Genomic DNA, 17801 nt, shown 5'->3' with positions numbered 1-17801 from the left:
ATAGTGAAGATGTGCTGAGGTTTGCACTTACAACAGGATTAAAATCAGTTTCTCACTTTCTTAGGAAACATTTGAAAACACTCTCTTTTTGAAGTCGCCCCCCATTTTTTCCCTTCACATTTCTTTTGGCTCTGGCCAGTACACAACCTTTGTCAAGTAAGGTGGTATTTTGATTCTCTGCTCCGTACCTACAATGTAACTTCTGAAATCACAGCCAGACTGAAAGAAAAAGTATCAATTGGCATAACCGCCCACACACTGGAGCTGATTTTTCCATTCGGGAACTTGGACTACACCTGGAGAAAAAAAAATCACCGAGCATTCCTGCACAAGATAGTTGTCAATATATGCACTGCATGCAGGGACAGGCCAGTTGTGTGTAAGCAGTGATCCAGGTGAGAGTCTTGGATATAAGTTTTCTTCCCCAAGCCAGGATAGTTTCTTGGGTCTTATTTTACTACCCATACTACATTAGGAACCTCTCTTATATGTTCATTCAGAAGCCTACTATATACGTACTCACTAACACAGGGGTCGGCAACCTCTGGAACGTGGCTTGCCAGGGTAAGCACCATGGGGGGGCCGGGGTAGTTTGTTTGCCTGCCGCGTCGGCAGGTTCAGTGGACTGCGGTTCCCACTGGCTCCGGTTCGCCGTCCCAGGCCAATGGGGGCTGCAGGAAGCAGCATGGGCGAGGGATGTGCTGGCTGCCGCTTCCTGCTGCCCCCATTGGCCTGGGACAGCGAACCAGGGCCAGTGGGAGCCGCAGTCCACCAAACATGCCGACGCGGCAGGTAAACAAACTGGCCCAGCCCCCCCAGGGTGCTTACCCTGACAAGATGAGTGCCAGAGGTTGCTGACCCCTGCACTAACATTTCCTCCAGATAGGATTCAAATATCAGTAATAGCCATTCCATACTTTGTTGCCTTCTTGCTTCCACATCTAAGCTATCCTTTATTCTCACAACCCTTCTCCAGTGTGGGACTAAATCAAATTTGCCGAAAGTATTTTGAAATTGGTAAAAATTTAAATAAATCATTTAAAACATTATTTCTTTAATGCATGCTAAAAGATGCATAAATTCAGATGATGGGCATTAACACGTTTCTTTAAGAAACTATGCTGCTGCCTAAAGACAGCAAATATTCTGCGTGTAGTGGAAATTTCTAGGTACTATAATGTTGTGTGCGTATATCACAGGGAAAAGGAAGGGGAACCTATTCAAATGGGCATGAAGATACAAGCAATTTCCTCCCAAACACAGGCTACAAAGAGTAACGTTTATTGGTTCAATTTATAGTTAACATATCACTGAATTAGTCTAACAGAGAAAATAAAAGGTTAGCTCATGCATTTACTTTCCCCATCAGTAGGGATGCCAATTTTGGTTGGACATATTCCTGGAGGTTTCATCACATGACTTAGTCTTTAATTAAAAATTAATGTTTAATTCCTGGAGATTCCACGACAATCCTGCAGGGTTGGCAACCCAACGCATCAGTGTTAGTGTGAGTTAGTTAAATTGTATTTTGCACAGAGCTTTATACTTTAAATGTGATCCTTTTACTTTCATTTTTTCCAGCTCTAAAATCCACTTCAGTATTGACCCCTCATCTTTCCCTCCAAATCTTCTGGGACCATAGCAAGAACTAGCCAATCACTCTTAACAATTCATTACTACACTGAACACTCAAGATTCTGTTTCACTGATTGATGATTATGCTTCCTTGATATTGATATAAAGTCACCTTTGTCACCTTTTAGGTGTTGAGTGATTGATATTGCTTGAGCACTAACATATAATGCCTTTAGGCAAAACATCTGAAACATCATTCCTGCAATGAGATAAATGTTTCTTTTCCAGTTGGTGTGGAATAAGTTTGTTCCTCTCAATCTCTCTCCTATTATAGCAGTAGAATGGCAACCTCCATGGAATAAAATTTTATCTTGGTTAATTTTAATGTGAATTTTTGAATAAAGACAATTTATAGTGTTTTTGATAGAAGTCTTAAGTCAAATTTTTTGACAAAAACCTCAATGAAATTTCCTTTTTAAAAACATATGAGACACAAGCATTGCCCTATACCATGAATATTACAGACATACATGCATTTGACAGCCCTGTCACACCTGCCCACATCATTGTGGATTCTCATATCCAACAGGGCTGCAGTTCAGGAAACCGGGATTTCCCCTGCTGTTCAGCCTTCTAGCCATTGAGGATAGCATGGCACAGGATGAGCAGAGAGACTTATTGACTCCCGCATCCCTCCCTGCTGTCCACATCTGACTTGCAGTCAGCCAACAGAGGAGAAAAACTGTAAGAGCTGTAGGGTGTAGTCCATCTAGCCCAGGGGTTCTCAAACTGGGGGTTAGGGCCCCTCAGGGGGGCACAAGGTTATTACATGGGGGGTCACGAGCTATCAGCCTCCATCCCAAACCGTGCTTTGCCTCCAGCATTTATAATGGTGTTAAATATATTAAAACGTCTTTTTCATTTATAAGGGAGGGGGGGAGTTTCACACTCAGAGGCTTGCTATGTGAAAAAGGTCACCAGGACAAAAGTTAGAGAACCACTGATCTAGCCTAATGATCACGGTGGGGCTGGTGTTATCAAGTAAAGGATGGTCACAAGGAGGTAGTCAGTGCACAGCGATCAGAGTAATTGCTAGAGCCAGGATCAAAAGGCAAGAGCCAGGGTCAGAGTCAGGCCAGAGTCAGAGACCGGAGATCAGAGAGAGGTAATTACCAGGATGGAATTAGGAAGCAAGAGTCAGGGTCAGAGTCTGACACGGGGGTCAGAGACCAGAGATCAGAAAGCAAAGTGAGGTCTGGAATCACAGCAAGCCAGAGGTCAGCATGGCTGCCCAGACAACTTCCTGGGGCACCCTCCAGGGATAAATAGTGAGCATGAGCAATCAAAAGACTCCAGCGTGCTGTTACTCTGGACCCTTTAGACGGTACGTCCTGCAGCGCCTCTTCTCCATGGTGCTTCTTAGACTTAGTTCTATGTAGCCTCCCAGCAGCAACGTGGGAATGTCAACTGCCCCAGACACTCCAGACTCAGGCTCTAGTCCTGTGGATCTTTGCAGGGAGAAGTCACCAACAGTCACTCCAGTTCCATCTAATCCTCGTCCTATCCAAACATCAACAAGCTGCAGCTAGAGATATCTCTTAAGCTACTCCAAGAACTCCACTGTCCCTGATCTGCCAGCTGTCCAATATCTAGTCCAGGCCACCCTCCTGGCTGCCTAGGAACTTCCACATCAGAACAAGACCTCTTGAACAAATTCTCCAAGATACTAAGCACCAAAAAACCTATAAATATCTGGGATGTAGGTCTTGATATAGTTATTTCCCTTTGGTTGTAGTCAGTTGTGAGGAAGATCACATTCTCCATTTATCTTTCAGTTAGTACTTTGTACAGATTCTCAGACACTAATGACATCTATGATTGTGATTTTAGTTACAGTTGCTAATCTTCCTTCCTTCCAGATACTTACCAGAGGCTCCTTCCCCTGCATCAGGCTCACCTGTGCTCAATTGTCAGGACTGGCTGGACTGCAGTAGAGTCAAAAATAGGTTCTGGCTTGCAGTACAGCTGGATCTGCTAGTTGCCAGTCCCCCATACTCCTCCTCCTGTTCCTCATCCATCTCCTTACTGTTCACGGCAAGGGCCTGTGACTTGGGCTTCCCAGAAGTAACCACAGTGCTCTTGAGTGGGGAGGCAGGAGTCCTCCACCAAGGATGGCTTGCAGCTCTTTGTAAAAGCAGCAGGTCTGCGGATCAGCATTGGATCTATTGTTGGCCTCCCTGGCCTTCTGGGATGCCTGCCGCAGCTCTTTGGCTTTCATGTGGCACTGCTGTTAGTCTCTGTTGTAGCCTTCTCACACTCCCCGAGCAATCTGCTTGTAGAGGTCCACATTTCTACAGCTGGATCAGAGCTGTGCTTGCACAGCTTCTTTTCCCCACAGGCCCAAGAGATCTAAATACCTCCTGTGTATTCCAAGCAGGTGCGTGTCTGAAGAGTGTAGCCAGCATGGTCAGCTGGGAAGTTACACTCAGCAATGGAGAGCTGGTCGGTGTGCTTACCCAGCTGGGCAAGCAGGAAAAGGAATTTCAAAAATGCGTGGGGTCTTAAAGGGGAGGGGTGGCTTCCTGTCCACCTGACCCCTGGGCAGCAGAATTCACAACGGTGACCAGAGTGGTCACTGTGGGGCATTGTGGGACAGCTGATGGAGGCCAATAATAGTCAATGTAAGTAACGCGGTCTCTACACTGACTGCATTGACCTAACTACAACAGAACCTCAGTCATGGACACCTCAAGAATGGATGTCAGACCTATCATCTGTTTTGGCAACCAGGAAGGAATTTTTTCCCCTTGGGTCAAACTGGCAGGGACCGGCGGGTTTTCTGCTTTCCTTGCTGTATTGTTAGAGGAACAACTGATGTAAAAGCAGTAGAACAGGAGTTTTATTATTAGGAGGTAATAAGGGAATGCTTATTTCATCACAGTTTACAGCTGGTATCCAGGGCAGACAAAGGCTAAGAGAGCCAGCTCCCAGAGCTAAATGAGACCCAGGATATGGCTGAGGCTCCCTTTGCCTGCAAGTAGAAGGGAAGACTTGAAATCTTCACAGACTGAAATTACCCTTGATATCCTTTATCCCCTCACGGGAGGGAAGGCAAAAGGATTCAGAAGTGAACTAAGTTCTGCGGGTTGGCTGAAGACTGTCTACCCGCAGTTATTGGTTATATAGTGGGAGTCTTGTAAAGCTGCACTGGACGCAGTTAAATGCTTGTAATGTGAGAGCAGGTGAGTAAATAGTTTCTCCTCCCACCCAGTTAAGTTCATATATCTGTGGCCTGACACTTAAAACCCATCCCTTTGTCTCTCTTTCATTAACCTGCCTGTCTTGATCAAGGCCAGCAAGCAGCAGCAGGGGTGTTTTATGCACACCATTGCAGCCTCACTTAGTGAGGCTGTAATCGGCTTCCACAACACCTGCACCCCACAGTGTCTGGAGGGTCCAGCTGCTCCATTCCCACTACTATCCCTGTTGGACCGAACTCCAAACTATTCAGCATGATGTTGCACAAGGAACCTTAGAGAGCACAGGCCCCAGTCGGTTCTGCTGTGTCTAGGAGACTTCTATACCCACAGGAAAGGAAAAGAATGACGTCATAATGTAGACATTTTTTCCCTTCGTCACTTCTACCCCTTCCGTTTTCTGCCTGTGCATGCTATTATTTAGCTGTGTTGTACTATCTAACTCTGCATAGCAATTTGAGATACAGCCCCAAGACATATTACAATATAACACTGTATTATCCTGTAGTCTTAGCTTCCAATGTACTAGAAATCTGTTTTGTTTTTTAAAACTAATATCCCATGGACACAAAGGATCAAATTCCACCTTAACTTACACACAGTCAAGCGATACTGAATAATAATTTTTCTATGATGCATTCCCTTCTAGGGTCTCAAAACACTTTTCAAACTTAATGAAAAGAGGTGAACACCCCCCATTTTATAACTGCAAAGAAAGAGACAGATTAAATGACTTGCCCAAGATAATACCCTGGAGAACGTATTAAAGGCAGCAAAATTACATGGGATTAACAAAGAGCAGAATTTGGCACAAGAAATATAGGATTCAAGGATAAGGATATAGGATTAAAAAGCCTTACTTGGACTATCATTGTTTGTTTTGTTATTTTTCTCTGTAATCTGTCACAACAAATTTAAATTATTTATGCAAATAACCCATGGGGCAATATTTCATAATGTAATTAATTGGTTTTTGCTTGAAATGTGTTGCAGAATGTGACAGGTGATTCTTATTCAGTAAAACCATGAAGTACATCTGCAGACGTGTGCACACAAGCAATTGTAAAGGGAGAACTAATCAGACAGAGAAAAGTTGATGTAAACTGCAATCTACTTCTGGGGAAGAGGAAATATGTAAATAAATAAAATAAGAAACAAGGGTTAAAGATTTAGTCCTTCCCCACCTTTCAACAAGGATTCAAATTATGAATAGATGAGTAAGCCACAAAGTACAGCTGTTCAAGGACTTGCTTTTGGAATTTATTTTAAAATAAAATATTTTGCCTTTTGACTTTAGCCAGTTTAGAGATATTTGAGAATCCACTATCAAACATGCAACAGCTCGCACAGAAAGGCTAGGAAATCTCTCACTAAAGATACAGAAAGTCACAGAAAATAAACTCTATCTCACAATCCTTTCTATAATAATTTTACTAATATAGTATTCTCCTAATTTGATTAGTCACTTCTATTCCCCATGCAGTATAATCTCTCTCTCTCCCCTTCTTCAATCATGATAAAGCTACACGTGAGTTTGCTGTCCCATAATTCTGCCTAATTGGTTTCAGCTGTCATTTCTGAAACTGAAATGCATGGACAGCCTGGGGCTTGTGAATGGAAAAGGAAGCATTTCCAACCACATTCCCATCATGTAAAACCAGCAATGTGAAAGAGCTCTTCCATTAAAACAAAAACTGTACTATTTGGCTTCTGGCAATGACATCATGCAGCAGGCAGATTGTATTGTTTCACTGAGGCAGCAAGACTGTTTCAAGCCATTCTTTCCTGTTAAAAAGAGTGCACACATTATTTATGCCCCAGCAGTTTTACTGAGTAAAATGGTTTCCCATTTTCATTAACAAATTCTTAAACTGACAATACAGTTTACCAAAAACATTGATAGATGCAACAACATTTAAAATAGAGGTTATAAAAGATAACAGGAAAGTTAATTTTATTTAAGTGGAATCTATAAAGTAATCTGTTGATTGCTATAGTACAGTTTTAGTCATCACTTTTGAAATATCTGAGGCTTCTAAACATGTCTTAACACTCTGCACCATGGAAAGCAATGGAAATATTTGTACAATGATGTTCTCTATTCCCTTATATTGGAAAGGAAGGGGTTCGCCACATCACTAAGAAAGAATCCTCCTGCAAGCTATTTCACAAAGTGACACTCATGCAATCTTCAGATAGAGAAGCGGTGGCAACAGGAGCAGCAAGGCTGAAGCAGCAAGGGGTCAAGGGGAACAACATATATGAGGGATTTAAAAAAGAAAGAAAAACAACACATCTTTGAAAACAATTTTGCTAATAGATGTCTCTAGTGTCTTGGAATTCCCACAAACTAGCAACAAGGATAAATTTACTCAGAAACACATGAGTAATACTGTATAGAAGGGAAAAAAGCACATAATTTATGCACCAAATCTGTTTGCTTTACAGAACACTTGGTTAGATGTGCCACTGATATGTGATTTTCTTATGGTTTTGGTGGTTCTTTGAGGAAATTTTTTTTTTGGTTATAAATTAACGCAAAGTTTCCTTTATGTACGTGGAGAATTCCTGGATTTGTGCCACAAACATAGACTACTTTCAGAGAAAGCTGAACTATCTTTGTGGAGGGAGCTCCTGGATGTAAACTCCAAAATACATGTTCCATAGAATTGGGGAGGCAACAGGGGAGTCCCTGGCTTACTCTTGCACTTTCCTGATGGACATAAATCCCCTCCTCGCCATACCTCTGTACCTCACCCATCCTCCATCTCCTCCAGAGACATGTGCGTCCACATACTTTTGCTTGGAAACATGCAGCTAATATGCGTGAACAAACACCACGTTAAAATTTGAAATAAAACAAATTAAGATACATAAACTTATAATAATGCAATGTCAAGTGCACTTCAAATGTAAGGAGAGGAAAATGTAAGGTTCTCATAGCAATATAAACTCAGCCAAACTACAGCTCCTACAATATAAACAATAAACAGTATTAAATTAAACATTTATAAAGAGGAATAGAAGACATTGCATATGCCCAATATACTTGAGTTTATATTGGTAAGACAACTGTAACTTCTTCACTTCCTAACTTTTGAGTGTTTTAAATAACAAACAAGGTCAGAGCAACATATGTTTCCTTGTTTCTTTCCCAAACTCCCACCCCCAGGAACAGCAGACAAAGCGAAAGGATGCCATAAAGCACCTACCGCTTTACACTTTGGTAGCAATTTACACCTGAGGATCACAAAGCATTTTATAAACATTGATTAATCAAACCTCACCATTCGTCTTTGAGGTAAGTTAATTTTAATTATTATCCTCATTTTGCAGTTGAGGAAAATCATACAAGAAAGGTGCTGTAGATCCAGGAATAGAGTTCAGATCTGGTTCTAAGTTACGTGCTTTAACTACGTGATTATCCTAAGAGCATTTCTACACTTGATCTGGAAACTTCACTCCCAGCTCCAAGTAGATACTCATGCTAGCAGCTCTCATTTAGCTAGCATGCTAAAAATAGTAGTATAGCCATGGTAGCACAGGCAGCGGTGTGTGGCACCATAGGTTAGCTGCCTGGGTCTGGATGGGTTTGTACTTGCACCAGCTGGTCTATACTGCCCATGCTACTGTGGCTACACTACTGTTTTTAGCATGCTAGCTACAGCAGAACTAGCAGAAACAGAAAATGAGTATGGGGGTTTTCGACTTGGAGAAGGCTTACGATTGTGTGCCAAAAGAACTAGTTTGATGGAATTTGCAATGAAGAGATGTGCCAGAAGGATGTGTCTGTCTTATCTAAAATACATATGATGGAATGACTACTGCAGTCAAAACCAAATGGGGCTGGTGACACAGAGGCCCATTTGCAGTTTACTACTCTGTGGGTACGTCTTCACTACCCGCCGTATCGGCGGGTAGCAATCGATTGCTCGGGGATCGATATATCGCGTCTCATCTAGACGCAATATATCGATCCCCGAACGCGCTTATATCAATTCCGTAACTCCACCAACCTGAACGGAGTTGCGGAATCGACAGGGGGAGCCGCGGACATCGATCCCGCGCCATGAGGACTGTGAGTAATTCGATCTTAGATACTTTGACTTCAGCTACGTTATTCACGTAGCTGAAGTTGCGTATCTAAGATCGATTTTCCCCCGTAGTGTAGACCAGCCCTGTGTCAGCAACTCTTGTCAGACCTGATATACTCACTACACCTAACACACTGTTGTCATCATCTGTATCTAAAAGGTGCCAGGTAAGAGATCATTGGAAAACGAATGACTCACTCATCATTAATATTCTTGCATGACACATATATGGGGTGTATACAAAGATTATGAATATGTGCTAGTATTACGTACATAAAATGGCTTTAGCAAGCAATATTAGTAAGCATAAGCCTGGTCTGCTTGGACAAAGGAATGTGTATTTGTTTGTCTGTCCAGCCTGGTTAGTCATGCAGAGACAATGAATACATATGTAGCAGGGTGGACTCACCACTGTGGCACCTCCTGCTGGTCTGTTCTGGGAATTAGCTTGGTTTCCAGCTCTGGAGCACCCTCTGCAGGCCAGTGATCCGCCTGTCCTTTGGCCCCCGTGTCACTTCCTGGACCGGGCGCCCTTTTACCTGGGGTGCTGCCCCTGGCAGTAACCTCTCAGTCTTAGGGTCTCCCCTCCCCAGGGAACCCCCCACCTACTATTCCCACTTCGCCTCAGTATAAGGCTACTGCCAGTCATCATCTAGCCCCACGCCCTTGGGCAGACTGCAGTATCAGCCTACTCATCACTGGCAAGGAGGATTTGGACCTGCTGCCTTGACCTACCCCTGGGCTGCCCTCTGCAATCCCTAGTACCTGTTAGCCCAATGCTAGGCCACAGCCTGGGGCTTTCCAGGCTGGAGCTCCCTGGCTCCTCAGCCTTTCCCCAGCCCTGCGTCACTCAGGTACCCTGTGCCTAGCTTCCTGAAGCCAGGCCCTTCTCCCTCTATAGGTAGAGGGAGACTGTCTATTTTTTTTTAAAGAAATATGTAATTAAGGAGATTTAGAAACATGATAAGCGTTGTGCTGGAAAATAATTTCCCTTCTTTTGCTTCCAAGAGGCCTATTCAATTAAAAAAATTGACTCAGACTTTAATTCTGTACCAAATTAGTTATAGCTTCTCATTTTAAGGGTTCCCTGAACTAAACAATAGTAGCAGCCCACATTATTAAAAAATTCACTGAAAATTTTAAATGAAATTGGATAATCTTTACCTTCTATTAACAGTTGAAATATTAGGTCAGTTTTTAATTTAGACAAAGAGTTAGGCAATACTGGCTTATTACTGAAACTAAAAAGATGAATGCTGTGTGGGACGCAGCCAGGATAATATTTATGGCAGATTTGCAATTCAAGACAAACTCTTCAGGACAACACTTTAGAAATTTTAAACATACGTTTTTAAAGTATGTGTTTACATAAAGAGTATTTTAAACTAATTGCTACCCATGGAAAGCACAAATTTCTCATTTAGGCCCTGATCCAGCAAAGTACTTATGCATATGCTTCAATTTAGGCATAAAAATAATCCAATTCACTTTAATGGGACTACTGATGTGCTTAAAGTTAAACATATAATTAATCATTTTGATGGATGGGAACTAAATTATTAAAATGTATCATGTTTAAGTAAATAAAATATTTCCAGTGAGATTTGTCAACAGACTGGGCAGCTCACTCATTTCTAAAGATTTCATTTACCTGTTTGACTCAAAAACTATCTGTCCTTGAATGCTTAGATTTTTTTGGTCAAACTTAACATTTATACAGAGTTTATAAAAGGGTTAATAGATGTAAAGCATGATACAGAGATAAACACGTATTATGATGATAGGAATATCAGTGGAAGGTGTTATAAATGGTTATAATTCATTGTTACAAGCAATGTATTGATCTGTTGCACTATCAGAATTGATTAACCATTTGTTAAAACATCTAATCATCATTTATTAATGTTTGGGTCAGTCCATCCAATTTCAGTTGTGAGGGAAATAAAAAAAAAGCAGAAAAACCCATTGAAATTCCACACCGTTTGTCCAGAGGGGCTGAGGTTGAATGCTCTCCTAAGTAGCATAATTACCACTCCCTCTAATTCTATGGAAACCCTTCAATATGCCCAGCTAATCTTCTCTCCCTCTCAGACACTGTCTACTTTTCACATTCATGTTTTTGTTTGTTCCTTCTGACTCCTATGTCTATAACTCCCTTGTCCTCTGTGTGCCAAGCAAACTTCCTTTTTCTCCTTCAGAAACCTCACTTCCTCAAGCTAGTGTTGTTTCCATCACCAAACTGCACTCCAGCTTTAACAGGACCTGGTCTCATATCTGTTCATTTGAAAAACAATGCTCTCCCTAGAGCAGTATTCCCTTATCACCTGTTCTCCATCTATAGGATTTCCTCTCCCTCTGCTCCTCCACCCATGTTCTATTGGCTTTTTCATTGTGTGGTCCAATGTAAACGTTGCTCCTCTGTGCAGAGACTGTGGGGCCCATGGGGTAAAAGAAATGGGGAAAGCAGTTCTCTCCGCCCCTAGTAAAAGCAAATGGAGAGCTCCTAACTTCACCCCTTTTCCCAGACTTGGGGGAACCCTGCTCCCTCAGCTCTCCCCCGACACTTCTGGCTGGTGAAGGAAGGACTCACTAAGCAGGGCAATCTGAGGTGAAGCAGCAAGAGTAGCTGGTGTATGGCTGGAGAGTTTCTGGGCTTCTCAAGTCTTTACTGACAATGAAGCAGGAGCAGCCACTGACAGGGGAGGAAAATGGGCCCAAAGCAGGAATATCCTATTTACTTTTCACTCCTGTACAAAAAGATCTCTCTTCCCACTAACTTTCCCTCTCCCACAAAGGAGAGAGACCCCCACTTCTTGTTCCCTCTTCCTTCCAAAGGGAGAAGGGAAGGAGACTCGCCCTATTCACCACCAGCTCCCCTTCCCCTCCTGAGATTTCAGACACAAGAGGAAGATGAGTGACCCTTGTATATGGTTTGCATAGTAGTCTGGGACCCTAAGGGGCACAGGTAAATGTAAAAGAATTTGGCTCACTAATGCAGATTTTATTACATATCAATGTTTTTAATGAACTCTTTATTTTCAACTAGCATAATTCAACTCTTCTGACAAACAGGTCAAAAGCATTTTGATCTAAGTTATCAAAAACAAGTATCTATTTAGGGTGCCCAATCTGAAAAATCTTACAGGGACCTGATTTTCAGACAGCAGGTGCTTAGCATTTTCTTAAATCAGGCCCCCTGAAGGTGTCTCAAGATAGGCACCCAGTCACTAATCATTTTTGAAAATTCAGGTCTGTGGCTCTTTTAGTTGTAACAAACTATATAGCTGTATTTATTATCAAACTGTGTTTATGTCAAACAAGAAACATTCACCTATTTCTGCCATAGGACAAAGTGCAAAAAATAGGAATGAATGCAATTTATTAAGCCAATTCTTTGCTTAAGCAAACTATGTTTTGGGTCTTGTAATCAACCAATGAGAATTAACTTATATCTTTAATGGGAAGTAATTTTAAAAAATAAAAGATACAAAGATTAAAATAGGCAAGGTAAATAGAAAATCCTTGGTTTAAAATTTTATAGTTATGTTAGTCTATGGGAGCTTTTTTTTTAACTTGTTAACAGCACAGTTGAGGCATAAAAAAATGGTTACTCACCCTTTTTGTAACTGTTGTTCTTTCAGATGTGTTGTTCATATCTATTCCAGTTAGGTGTGTGTGCGCGCCGCGTGCATGGCTGCTGTAACCTTTTCCCTAGCAGCTACTCGTCAGGCTGGCTGTGGAGCCCCGTGGAGCGGCGCCAGTATGGTGCTCTATATACGACCCTGCCGGCCCAACCCCACTTCAGTTCCTTCTTGCCGGCTACTCTGACAGAGGGGAAGGTCGAGGGAATGGAATAGATATGAGCAACACATCTCGAAGAACAACAGTTACAATAAGGGTGAGTAACTGTTTTTTCTTCTTCGAGTGCTTGCTCAGATCAATTCGAGTTCGGTGACTCACAAGCTTTACGTTGGAGGTGGGGTAGCAGTCAAGGTATTGCCAATCAAAGTACTGCTCTGCTGAAGGCCTTATCATCCCTAGATTGGTGGAGAATGGTGTACTTCAACGTGACAGTATGCACTGAAGACCACGTCACAGCCTTGCAGATCTCCTGGAGAGGTACATAGACCATGAAGGCTGCCGACGAGGCCTGCTCCCTTGTAGAGTGAGCTGTGATGGCAGGTGGAGGGACCTTTGCCAAGTCATAACAAGCGCGGATACATGCCGTAATCCAGGAGGAAATCCGCTGGGAAGAGACTGGCAAACCTTTCATCTGCTCCGCTATAGCAACGAACAACTGGGTTGTCTTGCAGAACAGCTGTGCGTGGTTGATATAGAAAGCAAGTGCTCTCCTGCCATCCAGTGAGTGCAGCTGTTGTTTGCGAGGGCAGTTGTGTGGTTTTGAATAGAAGACTAGCAGGAAGATGTCCTGGCTAACATGGAAGCGGGACACCACCTTGGGAAGGAAAGCCAGATGAAGTCTAAGTTGCACCTTGCCTTTATGAAAGATAGTGCACGGAGGTTCAGAGATGAGGGCCCACAGTTCAGACACGCATCGTGCTGATGTGATAGCCACCAGAAAGGGAACCTTCCAAGAGAGGTAGAGAAGTGAACAAGACGCTAATGGCTCGAAGGGAAAGCCCATGAGGCAGGAGAGGACTAGGTTGAGGTCCCAAGCCGGAACAGGGGGCTTCACTGGAGGATGTATCTTTTCCAAATCTTTCAGGAAATGTCCCATGATGACGTGCGCAAACACCATACGCCCGGAATCACGTGGGTGAAACACTGAGATGGCCGTGAGGTGGACCTTGAGAGAACCAAATGCCAGATGCTGGTCTTTCAGGTACAGAAGATAGTCCAGGATACAAAGGATGGGAGCCTGGAGGGGGAGCACCTGCCTTTGGGTGCACCAGCCAGAGAACCTCTTCCACTTTGCCTTGTTTGTGACTCTAATAGACGGCTTGCAGCTCTCCAGAAGCACTTGTCTCACTGGATCCAAACAGGCGAGCTCTGCCTGGTTCAGTCACGGATTCTCCAGGCCATGAGGTGGAGAGACTGAAGGTCTGAGTGAAGGAGGCAACTGTGGTTCTGTGTAATGAGGTCGGTAGTGAGAGGTAGCCATATTGGTGACTGGTCTGATAAATCCATGAGGGTGGGGTACCAGCACTGGTGAGGCCAAGCCACCAGTATGACATCTGCCTTTTCCCTGTGGACTTTGAGAAGCACCTTGTGGATGAGTGGGAATGGCAGGAAGGCGTATAGCAGCTGATTGGACCATGGAATCATGAACTCATCTGCAATCAAGCCTGGTCTGTGGCTCCTGAAGGAACAAAAGGTTAGGCACTTCCTGTTGGCCCACGTGGCGAACAGGTCAATTCGGTGAAACTCCCAACTGTGGAAGATGGAGTGGATGATGTCCGGGTGAATCGACCACTCGTGCATAAGGAAATGTCTGCTCAGCCATGTTCTGAATGCCCGGCAGGTCTGAGGCCTAGAGAATGATGGAATGGGCTAGACAAAATGCCTACAATAGGAGGGCTTCCTGACAGAGAGAAATGATCAGGCTCCACCTTGCCTGTTTGGCCATGGCCATGGCATTGTTCGTCAAGATCACTACGCAGTGGCTCTGCAAGCAAGACAGAAAAGCTTGGCAGGCAAATTGGATCGCCCTGAGCTCTTTGATGTTGATATGTAGAGCCAGTTCCTCTACCTGCCATAAGCCCTGAGTTGTCAGGCTTCTGAGATGCGCTTCCCAGCCCAACGTGGCCGTGTCTGTGACCAAAGTTAAAGTGGGTTGGGGAGGGTGAAAAGGAACCCTGGCACCTACCATGCGGGGATCCAGCCACCACAGTAGGGAATTGAGAGTGTACTGCGGGATGTCCAGGCTGTCGTGGCCTGGGCAATGCAAGCATGGCTCGCGTCTGCGTAAGGGCCTGAGACGTAACCTGGCATGTTGACACACATAAATGAAGGATGCCATATGGCCTAGCAGACAGACACTGCCTAGCCATGATGGTGCAGAAGCTGCAAAGGGTGCTGACTACCTACGAGAAGGCCAGGTGACACCTCTGGCAGGAATGCTCTCGCTTGATTTGCATCCAGAACTGCTCCGATGAACAGGGCCAACCAGAGGATTCAGGGGGCCTGGGGCAAAGCAATTTCAGGGGCCCCCTCCATAAAAAAAAGTTGCAATATTATAGAATACTATATTTTCATGGGGGCCCCTGAGGGGCCCAGGGCAAACTGCCCTATTTGTGTCCCCCTCTCCCCCCCGGGGGAAGCCTTGGGAAAAAATAAACATTTTAAAACCTTCCACATCTCAGGGCAAACCAAGTTTTGAGAAAACTTTTCCAGTCACCTTTACAAGGTATCACTGGTTCTCAGCATCAGATAGTGCTAAAAGTCACTAAAGCTCATTAAAAGGGTTGGACAAATATTTTCTGTCAAAACTTTTTTTGCATCAAAAACTACGGGTTTTTAAAAAGCAGAAAAAAATCACAGACAATGTCTGCTTTCCTTCAAAATTTGTTGTGGTTTTTTTAATTGAAAAGCTGAAATTAGTCTGCTAAAGCCTGAATATGGTGTGGAGTTTCAGAAGTGTGTGGCCAAATATTTGCTGCTTGCTGTGTTTGTTTAAAGAAACAATAAAAAAAAGTCTGCTAAAAAAAAATCAAAAACTTTTGAATCACCTCAGCTTGTGACCAAACACTTGAGCCCATCCAGTTCGAGATTTTTCCAGGTTTCTGATACTCTGCTGGCTTTCTTGACTCTCCATAACTTTGGGTTAATTTAGCTTAGAACATAAGAATGGCCATACTGGGTCAGACCAAAGGTCCATCCAGCCCAGTATCCTGTCTACTGACAGTGACCAGTGCCAACTGCCTCAGAGGGAGTGAACCTAACAGGTAATGATCAAGTGATCTCTTTCCTGCCATCCATCTCCACCCTCTGACAAACAGAGGCTTGAGACACCATTCCTTACCCATCTTGGCTAACAGCCATTACAGCCATGGACTTAATCACCATGAATGCATCTGTTTCCTAGAGACTGGCTCCACAGGGTCCCTCACAAACTGAAGACAGTTACTGTGGGTTTGTCTTTAGTATAGACTATGTACATACTCCACGAACTGAGCATCTGAGCTTGTTCCAGAATCTGGGATGAGCCTATGTTGTGAAAACTGAAATGCTCAAAATAGCACATGCATGTGAATGGACACAGGGTGCTAAAATTAAATTAACCCAGAGGTTCTCAAACTGGGGGTTGGGACCCCTCAGGGAGTCACGAGGTCATTACTGGAGTTGTGAGCTGTCAGCCTCCCCTCAAACCCCGCTTTGCCTCCAGCATTTATAATAGTGTTAAATATATTAAAAAGTGTTTTTAATTTAGAAGGGGGGGGTCACACTCAGAGGTTTGCTATGTGAAAGGGGTCACCAGTACAAAAGTTTGAGAACCACTGAATTAACTCCTCTGGAGCCTCGGGGAATGCAGGGGAGGGGGGGTCTCCCTTGGTAGGGTTGCAAAGGATGTAAGTGGTGTAGGATATTGCTCTTCTCACATGATCCCTCCTCCATGGAAAAGATAACAGCTTGGCTCTTTGTGTTAAATAGCTGTCTGCAAGCCTCAAACTGCTGAATGAGTTTTAGGGTAGGGAAGACTGTGCCTCCCCAAACAGCCTGGCCCTGCCCCCACCCACTTCCTGCCCCCCGACTGCCCCCCTCAGAATCCCCGACCCATCCTGCTCCTTGTCCCCTCACCACCACCCCGGACACCTCTTCCCCAACCACCACCCCGGGACCCCACCTCCCACCAACCCCCCCATTCCCTGTCCCCAGACTGCACTGACCCCTATCCCCCCCACTGAGTCCTGACAGACCCCCAGAATGCCCATGATCCAACCCCCCCTTTCGCATCCCCTGACTGACCCCCCAGAACCTCTGTCCCCTCCCTGTCTACTGACTGTCTCCAGGATTCCCTGCCCCTTATTCAACCCCCCCGGCCCTGGCCCCCTGCTATGCTGCTTACCCCCGCCTCTCCCCTCTCCCGGAGCCTTAGCACGCTGCGTCCACGAGCAGCCCTGGACAGCACTGCAGCGGCGTGGCTCCAGCGTGGCCCCGAAGCTTGCAGCCCCAGCCCCTTACCACACGACTCTGATGGGCGGAGCTCAGGCCTCGCTGGAGCCACACCGCTTTAGCTTTGTCCAGGGCCGCTCCAGTACGCGGCGCGCTGAGGCACCGGGAGATGGGGGATGGCGGAGGCCGGGCTGGGGCTGAAGCATTCTCTTGGGGGCCCCTGTGGGACCTGGGGCAAATTGCCCCACTTGCTCCCCCTTCTGGGCTGCCCTGCCGATGAACTCTATCCTTTGAGTTGGGATGAGTACGGATTTGTTGATGTTGAGAATGATACCTAAACATTTGAGCACGTCTCTATTTGCACCTGCAATTCCACCTACTGACGGGAGCAGCCCCAAACGAGCCAGTCGTCCAAGTAAGGGTAGACATGCACTTGGTGGTGGTGAAGAAAAGCTGCTACAACCGCCATGCATTTGGTGAAGACGCGAGGTGCTGTGCACAGCCCGAATGGGAGGGGCATGAACTGATAATGCACCTTGCTCACCACAAATGCACCTTGCTCACTCACTCACCATCTGTGAGCCGGGGTGACAGACATGTGAAAATAAGTGTCCTTTATATCGAGGGTGGCGTACCAGTCTCTTGGGTCTAGGGAAGGGATCACTGTGCTCAGGGAGACCATGAGGAACTTCAAGCTATGAACTTGTGGAGTCACACAGACCCCCCTTCGCTTTGGGGATGAGAAAGTATCGAGAGTAGACACCCTTGCCTTTGAGCTCCTGAGGGACCTCCTCCACTGCTC

General features: G+C 44.8%; 1 protein-coding gene across 8 annotated transcripts in view; it reads right to left on the bottom strand.

Moving 5' to 3' along the window:
• Positions 1–17801, bottom strand: part of CDK14 (cyclin dependent kinase 14) — a 538670-nt gene that overhangs the window by 263054 nt on the left and 257815 nt on the right. The window lies entirely within an intron of this gene.

Source organism: Gopherus flavomarginatus, chromosome 2, assembly GCF_025201925.1.
Source record: "Gopherus flavomarginatus isolate rGopFla2 chromosome 2, rGopFla2.mat.asm, whole genome shotgun sequence".
NCBI lineage: Eukaryota > Metazoa > Chordata > Testudines > Testudinidae > Gopherus > Gopherus flavomarginatus.
The sequence above is the reverse complement of the archived record's forward strand: the minus strand, read 5'-3'. Positions and strand labels throughout refer to the sequence as shown.